The sequence below is a fragment of the Idiotropiscis lumnitzeri genome, chromosome 18 (genome assembly GCF_059441095.1).
Source record: "Idiotropiscis lumnitzeri isolate Australia: NSW breed Sydney's pygmy pipehorse chromosome 18, RoL_Ilum_1.0, whole genome shotgun sequence".
In the NCBI taxonomy this organism is placed as follows: domain Eukaryota; kingdom Metazoa; phylum Chordata; class Actinopteri; order Syngnathiformes; family Syngnathidae; genus Idiotropiscis; species Idiotropiscis lumnitzeri.
Genome location: NC_142408.1, coordinates 3,988,687 through 4,011,729, shown reverse-complemented (window position 1 = coordinate 4,011,729; position 23,043 = coordinate 3,988,687). Strand labels below are relative to the sequence as shown.

General features: G+C 41.9%; 1 long non-coding RNA gene across 2 annotated transcripts; it reads left to right on the top strand.

Annotated features, from left to right (window-relative positions):
- Positions 1-1,098: 1,098 nt before the first annotated feature.
- On the top strand, positions 1,099-9,799 carry LOC148319074 (uncharacterized). Of its 2 annotated transcripts, XR_015839833.1 has the most exons (4): positions 1,099-1,176; positions 5,679-5,742; positions 7,594-7,670; positions 9,664-9,799. It is a non-coding gene; the product is annotated as an uncharacterized LOC148319074 (long non-coding RNA). The 2 variants fall into 2 exon arrangements; XR_015839834.1 differs by lacking the exon at positions 5,679-5,742 and having other exon boundaries at positions 1,112-1,189.
- Positions 9,800-23,043: the final 13,244 nt, after the last annotated feature.

Here is a 23,043-nt window from a genome sequence, read left to right as displayed (position 1 = left end):
AGTCATTGATGTGACTACAAACCGCTAATATGCTACGTTATGAGCTTTCCATGTGCACCACCATGGAGACTCGGGTCTTCTTTTATTTCCCCGTCTAACACGATAAAATTGACAACGTTGGCGCTGTTAGCATCTGTACAAGTGAATCCATCAGTCGAAAGTCCCGATGCATCACATCTTGAATGCTTTCATTCTGACTTGAACTAAACTGGTGACTAGCGGATGGATGGGAATTAACCGGGAACATGGTCATTTTCCGACTTCACACTTGCGTGTCAGGACATGTGCACGTGCAAGTGTGTGTGGCACACGCCTGAGACCACCCGTGTAGCCACCATATCGATGATGCTCATAAAAAGTTACAATGAGGCTAATTGTCCTCCTGTACTTCAGATCTGATTGCCAGCATATGAAAGTCAATAAAATGTGGTATTTGTGGCCTACAGGATTGGGCGAGGGGGGGGGCACTTATGAGGGGGTTTATGGGTAAATCCACTTTAGCATGAACGATTCACCAGTCCCCTCGCTCATGTAAAAGTTCCTGTGGCGCGGCATTTAGTGAGAGTCTCTCCAAGCGGGAACATGTGCCGCCTAGCGCTGATTGAGTAGTCAAATGTTCACTTTACTCAGTCATTGACTGCTAACAGGTTGGATGCTAACAAGTAATGCTAATTAGCACGTCCATTAGCATCCCCCAACTGCCTGTTCATGAGCTGCAGTATGATTGGATGATGAACCCTCCGAGCATTCCCCTCTGATGCCTGATTCCACACAATCCCCCTTAATTAATCACCTCATGCCGCCGATTTGTCCTTGAATACCCTTCGGAGGTATTTATGTCGAACGCCCAGATTCCCAACCCTGATCCGTTGCCTAATACCTGATACACCCTGATTTTCCTGTAATTCCCCATGATACCCCATGTAACTAACCACATTCATATTTTGGGGAACAGCAGCGGTGAATTTATTTTTTTCATTTTATTTTCACTTGAAATTTGTAATGATAAGTGCTACTTCCGGTCTAAGCTAGATGATTTTATTGCGAATGCGAACTTCCTGTTTAGTACAGTTCACACGTAAGGTAACTTAACGAAGAGTACGGCCAAGCGTTTCATATTAAGCCTCAGAAAAACGGACATTTCTTTAACTAGCACCCCCTCCGAAGAGACAAAAGGTGTGTAAATGATGTGAGTATTTTGTGTTTGTAAATATTGAGTGTTGAATGTGAAATGTTAGCTAATTGTTTGCGTGTGTTTTGAAATGCGTTTCAACTCTTACGGTGAGTTCGAAGGTTACACGGTTGTGGATAAATGTTGCACAAAAAAATAAACCACAAAAATCTAAAAGTCTCATCATTGTTCGGAGGGGTGCTACACCCCACATGAAATTCGTCCTCCAATACCATCCTGATTAACTTGGGACGCTGCCTTGACTAACTTGACTTAACCGCCTTGATTACATTTTGCCGATCCGATCATAAATCGTGTTTTTAGTACAGAAAAAGCAGGCTGCGTCCTGCCTGCGTGTGCTGTCTTAACATAAAGGCACATTGACGATGACATTTAAGCATTTGAAAATGGAGTGTAACTTGTTTTTATCCAAGTGTTAAAGCAAGTGTTAAGACCTCCATCTTGGAATCACGTGACTTTAACATCAATCTGCTCCTGTCACACGTCCGTAAAACGTCTGTTCTGATTTAATATAAACACCAGATCAGAATGATTTCAATCGGAATGACTGATTCGCATACCTCATCTGTTCCCTACCACGGGCCTTGATGCCCCCCAACGATTCATCCCCTAATACCCGATAACCCATCACACACTGAATCTCCTCTAATTATGTTATGATTCCCCACCCGGATTTCCTTATGACGCAGCCCTGATTACGCTCTTCCCCCTGTAAGCACACCCAGCATCCTTCTGCCGTAAAGCGTCGCAATCAGATGTTTGGGCACAAACCGCAGTGTGAGGGGACCATGTGGGGCGGACCACCCGTAAGCATCACCCCACGTCTCCCTCCACTCCGCCATAAGCAGCCACCACCCATGTTCCCTGAGCTGCAGCTGGAAACAGCAGCATGGAGGAGCATGGGAACGCCGCCAGCGCACCAGTAGGCCACTGCTGCATGCAAAAGGCGGCCATATTTTTATGTTTCTGCTCTTTGGGGGTGGAGTCATTCTGGATGTTGTGAGATTAGTCAGCTAATGTGCGCTAGTGGTGTGTATAATTGAAACCAGTGAATGCTAGAGTCTGGGGAGGTCTAACAAAGAACATCGTCGGGATGCTCAAGGGGATGCGTGGCTTCAAAAAATTCTGGAAAGGCTTTGTTTTGACTCATTTATTTTAACAGGGAAGTCGATTCAAGATCTCAAAACTTGCAGTTATGTTGTTGTTCCAGTTATCGTCTTGATCCGATGCTGCACACTTAAATCTATAAAGTACTTAAAAATACGTTAAAAATACCGCATCTACTCACGTACGGGGGCTGCCAACCTGTGATAACTTTTTTTTCAAGGGTATGTGTGTAACGCTTTGGGAAAATCTATTTTTCTAAGGGTGTGCGCTGTTGGCGAGGGGGTGCGCCGACTCCGAACAGAAATCCTCTGCTTGTTTGCCCACCTGCTAAGTGTAAAAAGAAGCGCTGGCAAAGTTATGTGCTGTTGTCTCTTAAAGCAGCGGCACTGATCATGCGCCACGTTTAACCTCGCTCACCTCGCGGCTCAGCAAAGCAAACAAATGGTAAAAGCGTGCAAAATTTCTGCAATGAAAAGCAGGCTGAATAAACCAAGCAGAGTTTACAAGATGGCGACGCGGCCCAGGCGGCCGGCGTTAATGCAAAACAGCTGAGTGCACCCTTCGACATATAAAGGAGGGAAAAATGTCTGAAAAGAGTGTAATGGGTCGAGGAAAAGATGATTTAATTAGTTTACGAAGCAAGCAGCACACATATCATTATGTTTACATTAGGGCCCAAATGTTCATGAAAAGCAAAAGAGGTTATAGTAGATCTTATATTATAAAAAGACTGTGACATTATGCAAAGTTTCAATGTTAAGATTAAATATTAGGAAATAAAAAACTGTACTTAAAAATTCAATTAAGTCGCGCTGCACATAAAGGTTCCACAAATCCAACAAAATAAAAGTCATTTTCAAAGATTAAATGAAAATGTAATTGCAATTCTCTAATGAAATTAAAAATCAAAAGCTTGCAAAAAATGTATAATATCAATAGAAAGAACACCTGTTTTGAAGATTTAGATTTGGAATTGTTTTTAGATTTAGTTTTTTTTTTTTTTTTTATTATTTAAAAAAACGTTTAACTGCTTACCAGGAACATATTGAATTGTTTTCAGTAGAATTCATAAGCACAATTTCTTTTCCAATTTTAGGTTCCTCTGAGTGGAAAAAGTTTGGCTCTGGCCCACGTTTAAGTGTGGGCAGAATGATTTTGAAAAATAATCTAAAATTTTCAATATTAATATTTTTCAAGGATTTATTATACATTGGCCTAAATGTTTTGGCCTTATAGAGCAGACTTGCGATATGAGGAAAACATTTTTTCCCAAAATAGTAGCCTCCTCAATTTGAAAATAGCATTTGACGACATTGCTTATTTGATTTGAATTGTCCAGCTTGCGTTTTCCTCCATTTGCGATCTTCACTATGTCGGCTCACTAAACACTTGACAGAGTCTTTAACGTAATCCGGGATCATCCCGTTCAGAGTTATTGCGTTCCGTCCAGGGAATAAACCCCCCAGCCACCCCCCCCCCAAAAAAAACAACACAAGGCTTCTTTTTAACTTCTTCTCCCCGATAAAAGCTGAATAAACACAGCCGCACAATCGCAACAGTCCCACAAGTTGTGAAGAAAAAAAGGCTACAAAAAAGAAGCTTGCTTTCATAAACACCCCCGAAAAAAATGGGGGTGGTCTTGAAAAATGCACTTTTACTGAAATAATAAAAGACAGCAGCCAAACACTGACAAACTGTCCTTCTCTGCAGGCGTTCGCTGGCCTCGATAAGTCATTTTAGAAGAGACTTTCCAAAACCTTTTACCCCGCGCACCCTCTCAACATCCCAAAAGACCCTTGCACACCCCCCAAAAAAATTTGAAGACCTTATTTGACTTTTTTAAGCCGTGGATCCCAACAGAGATGGTACAAAAAAGTTAAAAAAAAAAAAAAAAAGTGTCTTGGACTTTTTAAACCACGCACCCCCTTCTACTTCCCGGCAGAGTTGACCGCACCCCAATCTGCTCTTTCCCCGAATTTTTGAATCCATGCACTCCTTTCTACTTCATGACATTGATGGCAACATATTTTCAAAGGCAGGTATCTCCTTCAACAATGACAGAGGTGGCACACCTCTGTTACCCCCACATATCCTAATTCTTTTTTTTTTTTTTAAAGTCTTTCTTGACAAGACATGCATTACCATCGACGTCCTGGACAAGACCTAAAAAAGTCAAGTCTAAGCTTTTCGCCAAGATTTTCAAGCCGCACACCACCTCCAATATTGTGAAACAGATGGTGCACCCTCTTTTACTGCCCCATACCCTGTAAAAAGGCTAAGGGTTAAGTTTTGAAGGCACGCACCCCTTTAAAAATGCCTCATTGTTGGTGTATCCCCTCTGCCATGCACAACCCCTCCCAAAAAAAGAAGCCAAAGACAAAACCTGGACCAAGGTATTTCAAACCTCACTCCTCCTTGAACATCCTGACAAAGATGGCGCACCTCCTCCGGCGCACCCCTAATCTCATCCTGGAGAACATTAAATTCTCGTGATTGATTGTGTAAATAGAATTTTCTGCGTTATTATGTCGTTAGGGGAGCGCTCACTGGCCTCCATGTAATCATTTCCTCGGGATATTTAAAACAAACACATTAGGCCCCGAGGAATCCATGAGGTGTCTGCGACTATATCGCCGAGCCCGTTTGATTGGCACGAGACACGGAACGGCGTTCTCGCTTTCCAGTAACCACCGGCGTTGCCCAGCTCCCGCGTACGCCGTATAAATGACGGGATAATGGAGCGCAGGCGGTGGCGGGGCCGTGTTTATTCAGTGGGCCGCTTCATGCGCGTTCTTCCCGTCGGCTTCTGGCGAGTCGCGCGGTGGTCCCGCGATCCGGCTGACCCGCACCATGTGTTTTCACTTGGCCCCTCTGATCTCAGCTCGCCCACCGGTGGGGAGGCGAATACAAATTGAACAGTAACCATTCACAGGCTGCTCGGAACGCACCGCGCACCCCCCCTCCCCTGAAGCCATCTGAAGGAAGGACGGATGTGCGCTGCATTTTACGTCCTCTAAAGTGAAAGTAAAAAATGTCTTGTGAATTTGACACATCACTGAGAAGTGTTGTTAACAACCACGCAAAATTTTAATGTGCCGCCTAAGGAAAAATAAGACTGAGAGCACCAAGTACCACCATAATGGCCAGCGTTATAGTAGCGTAGTAGGTCCAAGTGTTCCTGAATCTTGGAAATTATTATAGTGCGCTCGAGTACCACTAGCAGACTATTTGTGGAATGACCATACATCTGAATTTAAGAATATTAAATCCCGCCCACTTTAAAATCTCATATTTACCCATCTTGATTGGATTAATATTTACAATAATTCCCATTGTTTATATTTCCAACCTCCATTTGTTTTTCTTTAACATGTTTTAGGGTGTGTTCAAGGGAGAGAAGGTGAACCAAATGTCGGGATGTTGCTAGGGGGTCAATTCCAGAGGTCAGTGAAGGCATCCTATGTACAGTATGTCTGGATGAGATTGAGTGGCTGGTGATTGGTGGAGAGGAGACGATACTGTACCGTCACGTGGCCGTCTTGCCTCTTTAGTGACGGGGATAAGTGGAGTCAACGTTGTACGGTCAGCTGCGTGTGTGTGCGTGTGTGCGTGTGTGTGGGGGGGTCGTCTACCATGCCGCCTCTCTGCAGTGTTTGCTTTGATGGACCTTGGCGAAGATCGCGCAGGTCTGGAGCTTATTTGTCCAGCAGCTGGGAAAACACACGCAGCCCGACTGCATTAGAGCTCATTTTGAAACATTTAGAGAAGACAGGCACACTGTTTATGCCCCCCCCCCCCACCTTCCGCCGCCCCTTGCGCACACACACGTACGTACACGAAAACACTTCTTAATTGTAATTTAATGTCATCTTAATACTTTTGGACGCTACTATTTGTCCTCAATGACATGAAAGAGGACGCAAATGTGCTCTTCGCGTCTGCCGTCAGTTCGTGCTCGGGCGACAAACTGGCCGCAAGCTAGTTTCAGATTTATTTATTTTTTTAGTGGTCAATAAAAGCCTTTGCTGATTGTTTCCCTATGTACTATTTTTTAAAAATCGGGACCACCATCTGTGACACCCCCCTTCTAACTGACTTACGTCAGCACCGCGTTAACCAAGAGTCATTCGGCATGATCCTGTGCATGGCGAAAACCATAATTGCCCCCTGCCGCAAGAAAAGAGCATCCATCACAATCGGCGTGTCGAGCGCCTTCAAAAACAACCCAAAAAAGTGCTTACAACATGAGAGGACATGTAATTTATTTCCTTCTGCAAAAGCCACAGAGAAGCCTGTCAATATCCACTTTGATTTGTAGCATTGGATGACGCCATCCATTGTGTTGCTTATTTTTAGCCACATCTTTCAAACGTTACCACTCGTGCATGATGTCATTTCCCACCCCGCAATTTGTTCATCGTGAAGCGAAACTGTCCTCCTGGCATGTTGGAATCATCCAGAGTCCGACCAGTGCTAACGTGTACATGTCACGTGACTTTTCGAGGCTAGCTATTAGCATTTGAGTCCACAGTTGTAGAATAGCAGCCGTTGTTCCACCTGCATCCTAAACGTTTTACGACCGTCTATAAATCAACTCGACGTATATTTTTACACATTAAATATAAATAAAGCGTGGGAAAGGCGCAGCACTGTTGGTGGCAGCCTCCGTGCCAAATTAGCTCCCATTAATAACTGGCGGCTTCGCACACGCTCAGCGGCGGCTTTGGGAAAGACCACAACGACCACTTTCGGAGGGGTGTAATTTCTCGAACTGGTTATTGAGAGCAACATAATGTTAAATGTCAAAGTTCTGCCTGCCACGGCGGAGATGTGATGTTTGACTAGGAGCGCAGAGTGAAGATGTAGGTTGCTATATTTGGTGTCACGAGACACTCGCTGGTTAGCATTTAGCAGGCATACGCTAATCATGAGTTAGCGTTGCGAAGCGTAACTCAAAACTCCCAGTGGCTATCAACTTACAACACTCGTATCTTATAGTTTAATTTAAACCCTTAAAGTTTAGCTTGAACACTTTAGTCTATTTTATCTTAAAATACTGCTAGCCGAGTTTATGTTGATATCTTTGTATAAATGTTCATAGCATAGCTTCACTGTTGCTTAAAACATTGACCATTTTGTCAAGGTGACACTCATAGTTTAGTTTAATTTATCTTATTTTAAAATGCTCGCAGACTACCATCACTTAAAACATTCATAGCTTAGTGTTAAAAACCCTTGTCATGGATCTTAGCTAGACTTCGTTTTGGGGTCATTTTCTTTCTTTTTTTTTTTAGACACAGTTACAGTACTCAAGAAGTCTCTCACCCAAATTCCTGGAGAGGACAGCATGCTGAGTGTCCGCCACCTAGAGGTGAGTGAGCCGGGATCATTCCACATTTGAGAACCAAGGGAGATAGCCAAACCAATGTGGACGTCACAGGCATTTTAGCGCATGCTGACTGATGTTTGAAGATCCACCTGTGACAATATACGCACCAAACCTACCTACAGAAACAAAAGTTCTCACGTTTTCTGGTTTTTAGTCATCAGCAGCAGAACACAGGTTGGGTTCACCGAGTGCACTGGTTTCTGACCAAAAAGCAGAGAAAATAGCTTTTTGGGAAAAGAAACATGTCAAGCAGACTTTGACGCTAATGTTTTTTTTTTGCTTTTGTCACCCTCTAACTATAAAATAAATACAAGACTGTAAAAGGCATCTTGATGATAAAAAACATTTATTTACGGATATGTTGGTGGCTTTTCTACATGATGTTTAGCATTTACATCATTCGTCTTTTCCTGCTGTTGTGAGCGATGCTTTCGTCGAGCTACCGGACACGTACTCTGTATATAATATGTGTTTGAAAATATCATTTGTCACATCGGCAGGTTTGTAAACCACTGTAATGACCAAGAGATCTTGGTAGATGGTGACATTTACATTGTTTTGGATTTGAGATCAGCACAGCTTTTGAGATGAAGATGGAGATAAGGTGGCAAATGAAATGCCAACATGTTGAAAGCCGGACACGTTTCGCCACCTGAAACCCCCAACAGAGTGTATATATGTGTGTGTCCTCGCCTAGATCTAAAAACACTTGTACCCGAGCGTAGCGGCGCACCTCTTCATCCCAAATTCTCCGTTGGAGTGCGTCTGGCTATTGTTAATGCGAAACACACTATGGAGGGAAGGGAGAAAAAAAAATCCCACTCTGAGCGAGCCTACCGCTTCCCCTCGGTGGCCAGCGTGAGACAATTAAGAGCACATTAGATCTTTTCAAGTGCTTGTAATTTCATAAGATGAGGGAGGGGAACGGAACGGGGGTCTTGGTGAGGGAGTGGGGTTGAGAGAGTGGGGGGGGCTTTTTAGAGAACAAAATGGGGAAAAGCCGCAGATCCTCAAGAGCCACTTGGGAAAGATGGAAAGCAGATATTAACCCTAAGAGGTACGCTTCTCCTTTCTCTCAAGACCACCACCACCACCATGAGACCACACACACACACACCTGCAATATGCCAAACACTCTCCCGTTTATTTACTCTTAAAGCTATAAGTTACACGCATGATTAAAACCCTGCTTCACAATGAGAAGAAAGCTCCCCCCCAACCCGGCTTTTTGGGCCCCCCGGTGATGTATTGTCCCAATTACATGTCGAAATATGACTAATCCTCCCAGCATGCATCACTCCTCGGGTTTATTATTCCAGCGCGAGGTGCGGCTCTGTTTCACGGGGCCCAATCACGCCGTCGTTAGCGTGTTGTTGCACGTGGATCATCGTCTGTGTTTCAGGTCGTTGTCTGATTCCAATACAATAACTAGAAAATTTCCAAAAGGTTTTGTCATTTCTCAATGTATAAAAGATAATCAATCTTCCAGTATAAATCCGATAACAGATTATACACAGTAACAAAATTGTTGTGGGAACTCGAATTTTCAACACGCCAAACCGATGCTTTTAAAACAGAATGCAGTTATTAAATTAACAACTTTGTACGATAATTGCATAATTTAACAAAACAAAAACTGCCCAGTAATAAACAATGTGATCATTTCAGTTTACAACTCAAATGAGATTAGGTAATAATACTACGGAGTGCAGTTTCTAAGTAACTTTGTAATATCACAATAAATAAATCTGCGTAATAATAAAAATATTATTATTTGATTCCAAGACAAATCCAATGAGAACTTTATAACTGCACATAAGTACTGTAATTTTGTCATTCTAATACAAAAACAGCCTACTCATCAATTTTTTAAAGTTATTCCAGCTTGCAATTTCTGAACAATTTTACACCCATCTGAGGAATTGCATTACAATTACAATGTCGAACAATTCTAAACAAGTTCTATTCGCTCAAGGTGCCGCTCTTTGATCCGACGTGTTTGACGCCTAATCACGCCGTCGTTAGCTCTTGGCCCCCGAGGACCCGCCTGGCCTGGCGAAGACCATACATCACGGGTGAGGTGGTGTTGTGTTGCGGTGCGACGACGACGACGGCGGCGGCGGCGGGGACCCCACGGGGAATGGTGAGTGTCAAGAGGTTGCACTCGCCCGGCTTTGAGGTCTGAAAGTGAGGTGACAGTGAGTGATGGGTGCCATGTAACCACGGCCTCCCGCCTTTAATCACAACTAAGTGTGCAGAAGAAAAATGGTACCCGCTTGTTTTTTTTTTCGTCGCACTTTCTCCTTGGAACAAAAACATTTTGGAAGGAAACGGTAGCAATGAAGTCATTTTCTCAGTTAAACTGTCCAGCACTCGAGTCATTCTCTTAGTTCAACTGTCCTGAGGAATCAAATTTTATATGGCGGGTTGTGACACTGGATGGCTTCCTTGTGACTCAAGGACAATCGGAAAACCGCCATGTTGTATACGGTTCAAAGATCCGTAAAGTAAGGTGGGCGGAAACAGTCAAGCGTTTTATAGATGAATGCAAAAAAAAAAAAAAAAAACTTAAAATCAAACCTGATGGTTGTTCGTCTTTGTGTACCCTGCGATTGTCTGGGAACCAGTTCAGGGTGTACCCCGCCTAGTGCACGAAGATAGCTGGGATAGGCTCCAACACCCCCCGCAAACCTTGTGAGGAAAAGCGCAACAGATAATGGATAGATGGATAAAACAAAGAGAATTATGCGTTCTGTGTTTAAAACAAAAAAGGCGGTGCAATACATGTAGACAGACAATATCACAATACTCACAGGTGTATGTATTTTATCTTATGCGAAAAATGAAGAAAAATGCAACAAATAAGACAGCGATGGCAACTTTGAGACCAACTGCTTTATTTGACACGAGTTTTCGCAGACAGCATATGCCTGCTTCCTCAGGTCAAGTGTGTGTGTCTTTATTGACATTACACTGACCCCTGGTGGCCAAAGGGACACACACCAAAAGGACCAGCCCAATGAATTGAACTGAAGCATGAAATCCATCCATTATCTGTTCCACTTGTCCTCACAAAGGGCGAGGGGGGTGCAAGAGCCTATCTCACATGTCTAAGGGTAGTAGGCGGGGTACATCCTGAACTGGTTGCCCGCCAATCGCAGGGCACGCGTAGATGAACAAACATCCGCGTTCACACTCATACCTAGGGGCAATTTAGGGTGTTTTTTTGGAATGTGGGAGAAAAACTGAGTACCTGGCGAAAACCCATGCAGGCATCGGGAGAACATGCTAACTTCTCACAGGAAGGCCGGAGCCGGAATCTAACCCCCGTCCCTCGTGCCGCCCAAGCATGAATTCATGAGGCACTAATTGTTTAATACTTGTCTTTGATGGATAAAGTACAATCTCTTTGAGGGCTATTTTCCTTGAAAACGTATGACAACAATTACTGTGCATATCAAAAATTGCATTCCATACTTCTATTTTCAGAAGGTTTGTCACCCCTCCCTACTCCTCAACACCCCTCCTCCTTTAAAGGCCGCCTTGCGTGAGTGGCAGCCATGTCACCTTGACCTCAGTGGGCAAAAAAAAAAAAAAAAAAAAAAAAGCATCGCCATGGTTACAGCTGAGCCGAGACTCCTGACTGACGGCCCGGGAAAACACCTTCCCCCCCCAATGTCCTCTCGCTCTCTCTCTCTGACTCTCTCGCTTGCTCACACCATCGCCGCGGTAACCCTTGCGTGCAGAGGCAGCGCCGAGAGCGCCGAATTTCGGCCCCGCTACCTTCCGCATGAGTAGGCTTGGGAGGGGCCGGCTGGGCGGCGGAGGAAAGGCGGGGTGAGGTGGCAGGACGGAAGGCTGGGGAAATACACACAACAAGGTCAACCATTACTTTATTAGGAATGGGGGGGGGGGGGGGTATTTGAAAGGTTAGAAAATGCAGTCTCTAAATTAGGTTGCAAACGTATATTGGGAGAATCAGAACTGAACAATCCGATTGGAATGAATTTTGGAATTGCATTTTTTTTTTTCAAGTGTAATAATTATGCCAGAGTGCAGTTTGTCATGAAAGAGATGTTGCGTTCTGAAAAAGTACTATTTGCGACAAATGAATGACATTTTTAAATAATTTAATAATTTCACTTTGAGGAAATGGAAAATTAAATTGTAACTGAATTGTTTAAAAAAATTGTCATATTTCTGCGATGCATTCTCCTCATGAGTTTTGTAATTGCACAATAATTAATATTGAATTATTCAATGATGTTTGCTAATTGGAAAAAAATATCATTTCTACAGAGTGCAATTTTGAAATTATTTTACATATGCACACTGAAAAAGAAAATAACAACTACAAAATTAATTTTGTAATGACATGAAACAAAGGCTACTCAAGTAATACAATTTCTCATGAATTTTGTCAAAATTCACAATTTAAAAAAAAAAGCTCAGAGCAATAACCAGGGAATACAATTTACACATTTTGTAATTGAACAAGGAATATAAATGAGCTGTCTCTCAAATTTTGATCCTCTCTTGTACCTACTGTACATAACAGTCTTTGAGATATTTTACACGCACACGCAAACTGACACGCACACAAACACAGTCACAAAGCAGACAGGATGAGACAAGCGTCTGGCCACTTTCATCGCAGACAAAATAAACAAACAACGACATATGCTTCCTCTCTCCTAACATACACAAATGTACACAATCACACACGCACACATCTGCTTACATGCAGTGTACAAACACAACCTGCCCAATTTGAAAACAACATCATAATAAAATAACAAGAGAATGCAATTCATGGTTACACGCACGCACCCACGCCCACCCAGAATCCAATTTTTGATTACATTTTGAAATGACACTGCAACAAAAAAAAATCTACCCAAACTTAAAGTTCACACACTTCCTCTCTCCTTAAAACACACAAACACACGCATTTACCTACAATAACTAAAGAACGCAGTTTTCTTAAGAAAGAAAATTAAATAATGTACAAAATATGAAGAACCTGGTTTAGTAATTCAGCATTGTTTTTCTTTCTGTGTGTGTAGTTGGCTGTGGAGCGTCCAATCAAAATCTCCTAATACATTATTTAGTGTGTACACAAATCCTCTCTGAGGTATTGGCCGTACACATATGTACACCCACACACACACGCACATGCGCGCAGACACACACACACACACACAGGGCAGACAGGATGAGAGAAGCCGTCTCAGCGTCTTTTCTCTTGAGATTCCGTCATAAAAAGAGCTACAGAAGATATGAACCACCGTTCAAATGTTTGGAGCTACTTGCAGATGTCCTTTTAGTATTTTTAATTTAGAAAATCACATTTTTTTTTGTAATGAAGACAAATTGCCCACAATCCACGTTGTTAAATCAAAACCTTTGTTTCCCTTTACATTATCCTCTCCTTTAAAAATGATCGAAAAAAAACTATGAAAAGCTGTCGTCGTCCCCCCCCCCCCGCTTTGTTTTGCTTAAGCGTTTTCTGCTTCAAGCATGCGTGTCAGTTTACACAAAAGCGTGTTATCGGCAGCATGAAGAATGCCACAATTACTCGCCCACACATTTCTTAAGTTAGGAAATGGTCTTGAAAATTGGCCCGGCCTGCACAGTGTTGTTCATTCCCTTGCGTGTGTGTGTGTGCGTGTGTGTGTGTGCGTGTGTGTGTGTGCTGTCAGATGTCAAAGCATAACGTAAACCCATTTAAAGCAGCGTTCCTCTTTTAACCCTGTTAAATAACAATAACAAAGGGAAGGGGGGGGTCAAGAAAGAGTTTTTTTTTTTTTTCAAAAGGTCTTGAAGCACTTTTCCGATGTAGAATGAGCAGAATCTTACGAGGAAAGTTTTGCACCGGCAATTACTAAACAGGCTTTATGCTTGATTTTAGGGCTCAAGGTATCTTTGAGTTAACATCAAGTAAGAGGTTTGTTTTTATAGTCATAAAACGGGCAATTAACAAAAAGTGCATCGATTGATCCCTCGACAAAAAGAAAACACACAATGCTAATGAGAGCTCATAAAGTGTTACTAGAGTGCCTCATAACTCATCGTCTAATGCGTTTCTCCCCCAGCCAACAGCGGTGCAGTGTTTGTCAGTACAACGAGCGACGTGTTTGACATTGCGCATAAACAAGCGAGCCAACGCGTCTCTGCTTATTGTAGCGCGGCCTCCACTTGTTTACCACTCCCGCCCCGGTGGGATCACTTTCCATTCAAAGAACAAACGGTAAGACGGGTGGTGGGATGATGTCATGGAACGTAACACGCAGCCGGCCCCTTCGACCCCTGAAAGTCATTTATCGACAAATCATAAAAAAAAAAGAGGATTTGTATTGTGACCAGAACAATCTGCTTCTCCTCAGTCTTTGGAAAAGTATATGTGGTGCGCCGCGATGTATATCCTGCCATCAATCCATCCGCTGTAAACGACATGAAAGTGCATAGTGGAGATGATGTAGAACTGCGTATAGAATTCCTTTATGTGTGGTTACATTGTCTGTAATTGTGATATTAGAAATAAAGTTCAAGTGACTATCATGCTGGTTTTCACCAAATAAAGCACAGGCTCAAAAAGCATTTTCGTTGCAAAACAAACCTACACCGTAGAGTTAATACTCGCTGCGCACAATAGGCGAGGAGAGCGCCACTGCCATCTACTGGAGTGGATGTGCAGTTACACTTTATTGTAGTACGGCGGAAAATAAAGCATGTTCCCCAGGGTCACACGCGCCCCCTCAGCGTCGCACAGACGGTGGATGTTTTGCATAGTAGCGCAGAATCACAAACAGGTGTGATTTGTGTCTGGTAGTTAGAGGAGATGTGCAATATTTGTTGGAGATGTTGAAATAAGATCGAAAAGACAAAATGGCGTTTGGATGGCGCAGGCGGTTACGCTAAATGTCATCGCTTAAGCACGGGGTTCCACGGGTTGGGACGAAGGTGCAGGTTCGGGTACCGTCAGGTGTTCATGAGGTACGGGTGGCGATCACATGACACAGGTGGAAGCGTAACCGAGCTGGGAAGTAAGACAGACAAGAATCATGGATGTCAGGACGCAGGCGTAAATAAGTAGCAGTCAAAGTAGTAAAAACATCTGGCTAATGCCTAAATTCCTTCTCCCCCCCCCCCCCCACCGCCCCCCTCCTGTTTTCAAATATTTTCCAAGCATAAAAGAGACGTTTGAAGTGGCAGCAGACGGCGAATAAAATGATCATGTGACGCTGTGGAATAACGAACGCGCTGAATGAATGAGCGCTCCTCCGCCTTTGTCCCTCGTTTTAACCGCTAACTTTAAGACTGACACGCACGTGCGCACACACACGCACACACCCACACACTTGTCGGGTCACACACTCTTAAACGCATTGTTCCTTTGGGCTCGGAGCGTATTCATGAGTCTTATTATCCGCCAAAGTTTTGTAGCTTGTCCTTTTGATGTGTCATTGTGTTTCTCAAGCCTTTTAGGTGGTTTTCCTACTTTTCCCCCGAAACATTAGATGAGAACGCGCACACACACACACACACACACACAAAAGCCTTCTCCATCTCAAACAGCCACTTTGCCTGCAGTATCCCCAATGCCGCTAATGATGTGAAAAAGAAGAAAGAAATTTAGAAAAAAAATGAAATCAAATATTTATCTTAAATTGTATTTTTTAATTGTAACAGTATTTTACAAAGCAGAAAAAAGAAAGAAATGTTTTAGAACTGCACTACATTCCCTTTCAACTATTCTGTATTGTAGTTACAGTGGAAAAAAGTAAAAAAAAAAAAAAAAAAAAAACTGCTGCATTTGACTCAGAATTTAAATCGTTCCATTCAACCCGTTTTGGCGGCAGATTACTTGGGCTCAAATTAATTTTGACGTTTCTGGCTAATTTGTCGACAATAAGTAGATATGTATTTATTTATTTATATTGTTTGCTTTGCAAATGTTTCCACGCAAAACTTCTGCTAGCATTTCAACGGCAACCCATTTAGGCAGCAGACATTTTGGCAGAAATTAACAGCGCTCTCTGTTGGTTGCTGCTTGATTTTTCCGACAACCTTTTCGAATTCTGTTCATTTCTTCTGTTGCAATTTCCATGGCAACCCGTTTAGGCAGAAGACTCGATGGGCCGAAATGAAGTGTGCCCTTTGCTGGTTTCTGCTTCATTTCAAGTTTTCAGTCTGATTTCTAAAACAAAATTCCTGCTTGCAATGCGATTAGGCGACACTTTCTATTGGCCTAAATGAACTGCGAATTAAATTTCCATTTCCCACCAGTGTGACCAACCTGCGCCTTTGTGGTGGCGTTCTGTACTTGTTGAGACTCTCAACGTCGCCGCTTCAAGGCTCCTCGGGGGTCCTCGCTTTAGAGTCCCACTCGGGTTTCCTCTTTATTGGCGCCGAGACGCATTACGCCACCGCCGCTGCCGCAATGAGCTCTCGTGCCCAAAAGAAGGACACTTGTGTTGAAGGGTCCGCAAAGTCTCCTGAAGTGGCCGCCTCATTGCCAGCCTAATTAACACGGCCGAGGTGTTACGTCGGCAGCTGGCGCTTAGCAGCTAGGCGGTGGGCTCGGCGCCGCTTCCTGAACTTGGGCGGCCATTTGCAAATCAGTGAGCACAGGTGGAGGTTAAATAGGATGCCCAGATGGCTGACGTCGTGTTTTCCAGGCTCATTCCGGAGGTTAAAGCATCACCAACCTAACATTGATAATTGAAGTATCATAACGATTTGGTGTGAGTAGTTGTAATATATTTATCAGTAGTGGTGTCGTGCTTTATGGGTAGTACTAGTAGTTAGTAGTACACTTCATAGACGCACCCATTAACTCATTTAGTGCCATTGACGGCTAAAGACGTCAAAGATATATATAATTTTATTTTATTTATTTTTTTTTTTTTTACTCGGCTGGGAGTGAATGAGTAAACATATTTGAGTATTACACTCGTGATCATCAGTGCCTACAGGTGCCATATTAGCAACTTTTACGGCTCCTCCTCCTCGTTCTCGTCGTCCCGGCGTTCCCCTCGGGGGAGTCCTGGCCCACTTTCCCGGGCCTCCCCGCGGACCCTCGGCTGGGTGAACCTGACCAGTCAATTAGCCCAAGCGAGCCAATGTAAACATCGCGTGCGTTCCAGCCGCCACTGACACACACGCACACACATGATCGTGCACATGCAGTGATAATTACATTAAATTCACAGAGCACTTGGTATGAATTAATACACACACGCACACACACAGAGTGGATCAATTAAGTAAAAGCATCCTATGTTGGGTTGACTTTCACACGCCACACACACTGAATGTCCTCTGAATGTCCTCTAATTATTTCATTCCTTTACAAAATTACAATGTGTTAAAATTTGATTTGATAAATGTATGAAATATTTAAATTTTATCACATTGTCGGAACCCCGACTGAGGAGGTGCCATGTGTGCTACTTTTATTTCTTAGAAAACTTATTTACTGCCTGTACTACTGTAAAACTAGACACTCATACCATAATAGGATTTTTTAAAAATTATACATTTTTAAAAAAATTGCATTTGTAAAAAATGGACAGTATTTTGATAATAGCAATTAATGTTTGGAAAAAATGCATCAGTCACAAAATATAGCTTCATATCATATTGCTGCAGAAAACATGACCAAAAAAACTGATATGTATCCTGAAATTTATGAATAATCTGAAATGCATTTTACTGTAAAAATCAAAACTGTATGCGTGCGTATGTGTTTGTGCGTGCGTGCGTGAGGGGCTGCCAGGGACATAATTCAGGATTACCTCACACACGCACACTAATGAAATGCTCCTATGCGCACGACTGAATTTTTCTGCACTCGCACACAACTGAAATGTTCTCACATATCGTACTCAAATCATCTCACACTTCACAAGGAGACACTCATATACTGAAATGTTCTCATGCACATTGCTGAAATGCTGGCATGTTCTTGCACGTTTTACTGAAATATTCCCCGAATATTATTTTGAAAAAGCTCTCGCACAGTCAAGACTATAAATGCTCTCATCTTATAAATAAAGGAAGTCCGCTCACACAATTTACAACAATGCTGTCATATAATATGCTGACATGTTCGTCGACATATTGAAATGCTCTCACACATTTAAGATAAAATGCACACAAAATTTGTGAATGTTTTTTCAGTTACGTGTGTGTGTGTGTGTGTTTCAAAAGTATTTGTTAAAGAGTTAAAAAATAATGTGCGCCTCTCTTGACACAACTTTTTCTTGTTGTTTTTTTTTGTATAGAATTTAAAAAAGAAAACAAACAATGGATTCCATTTTCATCAGGAGAGAAATCCCCCTAAAAAACAAGCAGCTGCACACCATCAATATTTCATATTTTAAGTAGTGGCACACACACACACACACACACATATATATATATATATATATATATATATATATATATACAAGTGTACCAAAATGAAGTGGCTTTAAATCCAAACAAGCCCAGTGTGTGTTTGTGTGTATATGTGTGTGCGCAATCAGGCCACTTTCCAGAGTTTGGACTGGATGGGGTCCAGTCAGCAGGTTTTACCTCAAAGCTCCACACTGCGTCACCTTTGACACGCACACACACGCTAGAGGAATAACAGGCACTCACAATGCAGGCTATGACACCACGACTTTGTGACGTTATCATGCCAACAAAAGAACTTTGAGATTTACGATAAGAAAAATCAATATTTTTATCAAATTTACTACAATTTATCGGATTTGAGTGTGTTTATTCAAAATAAACTCCAAAATGTAGTTCAGTCAAGGTGTTTTTCTTGGCATGAAAAATTTTAGGTCATTGATTTAGAATTTTCTTTTTAATGTGTGACATCAGACAACTTATTTGAGTTGAAATCAGTTTGTTGTATATTCTAAAAACTATTATTCTTAAACTTGAAAGCAAATTCAAAAATCTCAGATTAGATTTTAGTCAGTATTTAAAAAAAAAATAAACTACCGTACAAATGTTTTTTTAACAAAAGAATAAAAAGATTAAAAATATTATTTGGTGATAAATGATTTACAGATGTTTAGACGCCAAAAGCAGTTTGCTTGAAAAAGTAAGGGGAAAAAAATTAATATTTTTGCGTGATCCAAGGAGCAAAGCTGAGTTTACAGGCCCTTTTGCCACAATGACCCTCGAACCCTGGACAAGGCCTTCTTAGCCAGGGTGCTTAATCCCGCAAATGTGGATTTAAACAAACTCCTTTTTCTTTTTTTCTTTCTATGTAGAGTCCACTACAAGATATTAGCGTTGTAGCCATTAATCATTGTTAAAACTGCCGTTTCATTTGGGGCCAACATGTACAATGTCTGTTTAGGATCTTGGCCTTTTAGCTGTTAGCATGCTAACTTATAGAATGCTACAAGTTAGAACGTCCATTTTGTTTGGACCACATTTACAAAGTCTGGCTGTTAGCCTTCTACCTGTTGACATTAAAGCTTTTTTTTTTATTTTATTGGAGCTTCATGTCGAATGTCCACTCAAGATGGATGTTAGCATTTCTCCAATAGCATTGTTAGGACTACTATTTTGGGGGCGGGACTTGTAGAGTGTCCATGTGGGTTGTTAGCCTGCTAGCTGTTAGCATTTTTGGAGCATCCATGCATCCGCTGCCAACAATTTTACCCTCAACCTGATGATTTCCAGGTTAGCAAAGAGGTAGCAGGTCCATTCGGAGCCATGCCAGGGCATGCAGGTGTGTGTTTTGGAGCTCTCAACGCCCCCATCCCCAAATCCAACCCCCTCCCTCACTCCGGGCCTGCATCCAGCACCTCTGCGCTCCCTTGAAGCGGTTCATCAATATTTTGGTTGGCCTTTGACTCGACCCGGCCGGTCGGACAATGGGATTTGGGGTACACTAAATGGGCCGGCTTAGCAGCGGAGGGCCGACTAATGAGAGGATGTCGTCTTGAGTTTGGAGTCGAGTCCAGAGGGCAGCCGAGCGGAAAAACAATCCAACGTTCCGTTAAGCCGCCTCACGCAAACTTTCAAAGCCGCCCGGGACACTTTGGAATCGGCCTAACCCCGCAAACCTCCCCAACACCCCTTGTGTTTTACCTCTAAACACCCCCTTAAATCCTCCCTTTACACCCAAAATGGTGTTTCACTTGTACTCGCATTTCTGCTTCTTTGTGGTGTGCGTCACAGGCAAAACAAACATTTTCCGGTTTACCTCTACGCGAGCGCGTGTGCGTGCATGGGGGTGTGCGTGTGTGTGTGTCTGTGTGTGTGTGTGAGACAAAGGCAGCTTTTGTGTTTCATGTACTTTCCCCTCACCGTCGTCACTTTTTCAGGCGCTCAGCTGGAGTAACAAAAAAGAAATAAAAACAACTGCAGAGGCGAATGTTTTCCTTTTTCTTACTTTTGTTTTCTTTAGCTGAATTTTGTAATCCATGCTAATTTTTCTAACTTGGGTCAGTGTGAGGCAAACAATGGATTTTCACTCATTGTTTTTTTATTATTTATTTTATACTATAACTACTAAAATTACAGGAAAGAAATTCAAGGAATAAATTAATTTTGATTATTATATATATATATATATATATATATATATTGTTATTATTTATTTATTTATTTTTTACAAAATTGTACTTTTTCACACAGAGTTCAAATAGTTGCCAGTTAGCTGTTCATTCGTTGTACTTATCAAATTCCAAATTTTGTGTATTTTCATAGTTTCAGTTTTCAGTTTTGAGTGAAAATATTTTTGTAAATTAGGAATTTATTCATATATTATTGATTATTATTCATATAGCGCATTTCACAATACTGCATGCAGCCTTCACTCCCCTATTGCTACTAAAAACTGTCTAAAAATGTTATACAACACAAATAAGAACTATATATGTTGTATATTTAATCTTTCCTATTTAATATATTGATAAAAATAATTTATTCAAATTATACACATGATGTATGACATATTTGTGCCACCAAATGATTGACAATAATTTGACTGCTGTTGCTTTCTTAAAAACCTAATACTAAACTTGTAATGAATATTAACATTTAAAATGTATTAAATTAATTGTTACAATTGTTTCTAGAATTTAAAAAATGTATTTTCACATACTACAACAAGGTATTTGCTTCCTGTTCATCTAAATAAAAGTGGTCCTAGTCCTAAAAACAATACTAGAATATACAAGTAGTTTATCTTAATAATAAATTGTGACGTTTCTGTTACTTTAAGATGATTTGCATCTACATTAAATATCACCACATCCTAATTTAACAGTTTGTGTTTGTTTTTTGTAATCATGTATTTCTGTTTTAAAAATAACAACAACCAGGTGACAACATTTTCCTCCAAATATTTTGCTGAATTGCCGAAACATTCACGCAGCACTAGTGCCTCATTATGTAATCCTTATTACTAGAATTGCTTAGTCACTGTCGTCTATCCCCTCAATGACAATGTAATGGTTGATACAAAATAAATACATTACATTTAAATAAATAAAATTGTCAAATCAATGCACTGTACAATGTATATTAAAATATTTTTATTTTTTCCAGAACTAAGGGGGGGCAGTCCAGTATAAAAAACATGGATACATTAAATATGATATAATCAGTAAAATAATGAAATAAATAACAGACAATATTAGATATGTGGGATTATTATTATTTCTAATTAATAACTTAAATTATACTGAAACATGAATGTAGCAATAAAAATAATAATAATGTTGACCATTTACGTTTGCTCATTATTAATCGTTGCCGTGACAACGTGACCATATCCATGTTGACGGCGTGTCGTGATTTATTAGCTGGGGGTGCTAATGTTTATGTAGCTCGATCCGTCACTGCTGTCATAACGGAAACATGTGAGCTCTTTGCTTTTATAGCCATCCCAGCAATATTATGATAACAAACACACACACACACACACACACTCGCCATCCATTGGTTGGTTCTTTCGAGGAACCTCCTTCCTGAGCGACAGACTCCATCGCTTTCGCTCCAATAATCTCGCACAAATGCTGCTGCATGTGGCCGGAGCGTCCCAGGGCGCCTTACGCACGCACGACAGTGGCGGGGTTGGATATACCCCCCGGTGTGCAAAGACCGACGTCGCCCCCTTGGAAATTTGTGCGTGATTTAAAAAAATAGTGACAATTTGGTTGGTTGTGTTAAACGTCTTCCGGAAACTGAAATAAAAAAAGCCGAAAAAGTAAAATGAAAACGTTAAACAATTTCGTAGTTGTCATTGTTTTCCACAACAATCAGCTGATTCACAGTGGATCTCAAAATGGAAAGTGTTGAGTTTCTTTACATGAATAGATAAAGCATTACCTGAAAAAAGATGGCTTTTTAACCTTGTCATTTTTCACCAGATAACGCATAAATTCAAAAGTGGGTCTAAAGTGGATTTTTTTTTTTCGATACATCACTGGTTACATAAACAAACAACAACAAAGTTTTATTGTTTGTTTTCATAATGATGGAACAATTCCTAAACACATTTCGGCAAAGTCTGCTGCCTGTTGCCTGCCATAGTGCGTGTGACTCAAGGTGAAAAAGCAAACAGGCAGCTTACTGCTGATTGTTACCTATTGCACAAGGAACCAATCAGATGGTGTTGTGGGCGGGCCAATCTGCTTCTGCAGGCAGGGTCACCAGCACAGCAGATAGAGAGAGAGGGAGTGTGCTGCAGCGAGCCAAAATAAACCAGCTTTTAATTTACCGGCCTTGAAAGTTATTAAAAAGACGGATGCAGCTAATCGGCAAAGTGCCAAATATCGGCCCCCGATAATCGGTCTATCTCTATTTGTTACCGTAGATCTTTGAATGACATTCACTCAATTTATCCTCACAGGTGTGCCAAGTTATTAAATTTATAGTTTTGTATTTTTTAAGGAAATCGAGGGGGAAAAAAGTGAACTTTTTAGGTACATCTGCTGGCACAACCACGAACACAACGCGCGCAAGTGTGTGTGCGTGAGCGTGTGTGTGCGGGCAAGCGTGTGTGTGGTTATTGTGGCCAGTCGAGGAGATTCCAGCGCGGATGATTCTGTGCTGCGGGGCGGCTTGCCAGAAGCGGCGGTCCGTTACAAGCGGATCACTTACAGCAGACTGACACCCAGACTTCAACCCACACACCTCACAGAGCTGGGGCCCCCCTGACGGCGCCCTCCCCCCCCCCCCCTCCTCTCACCGCCACCGACCCCGTGCCAACATGGCGAGAGCGAGAGGCCTCCTCTTGTTGTGCCCTCGCACCTCCGGCCGGGCAGCACTTTGGACTGACGGTTATTAATCCTCCTAATTGAGCAGGTTTAAAGGTTTAAAATGTAACCAAAAT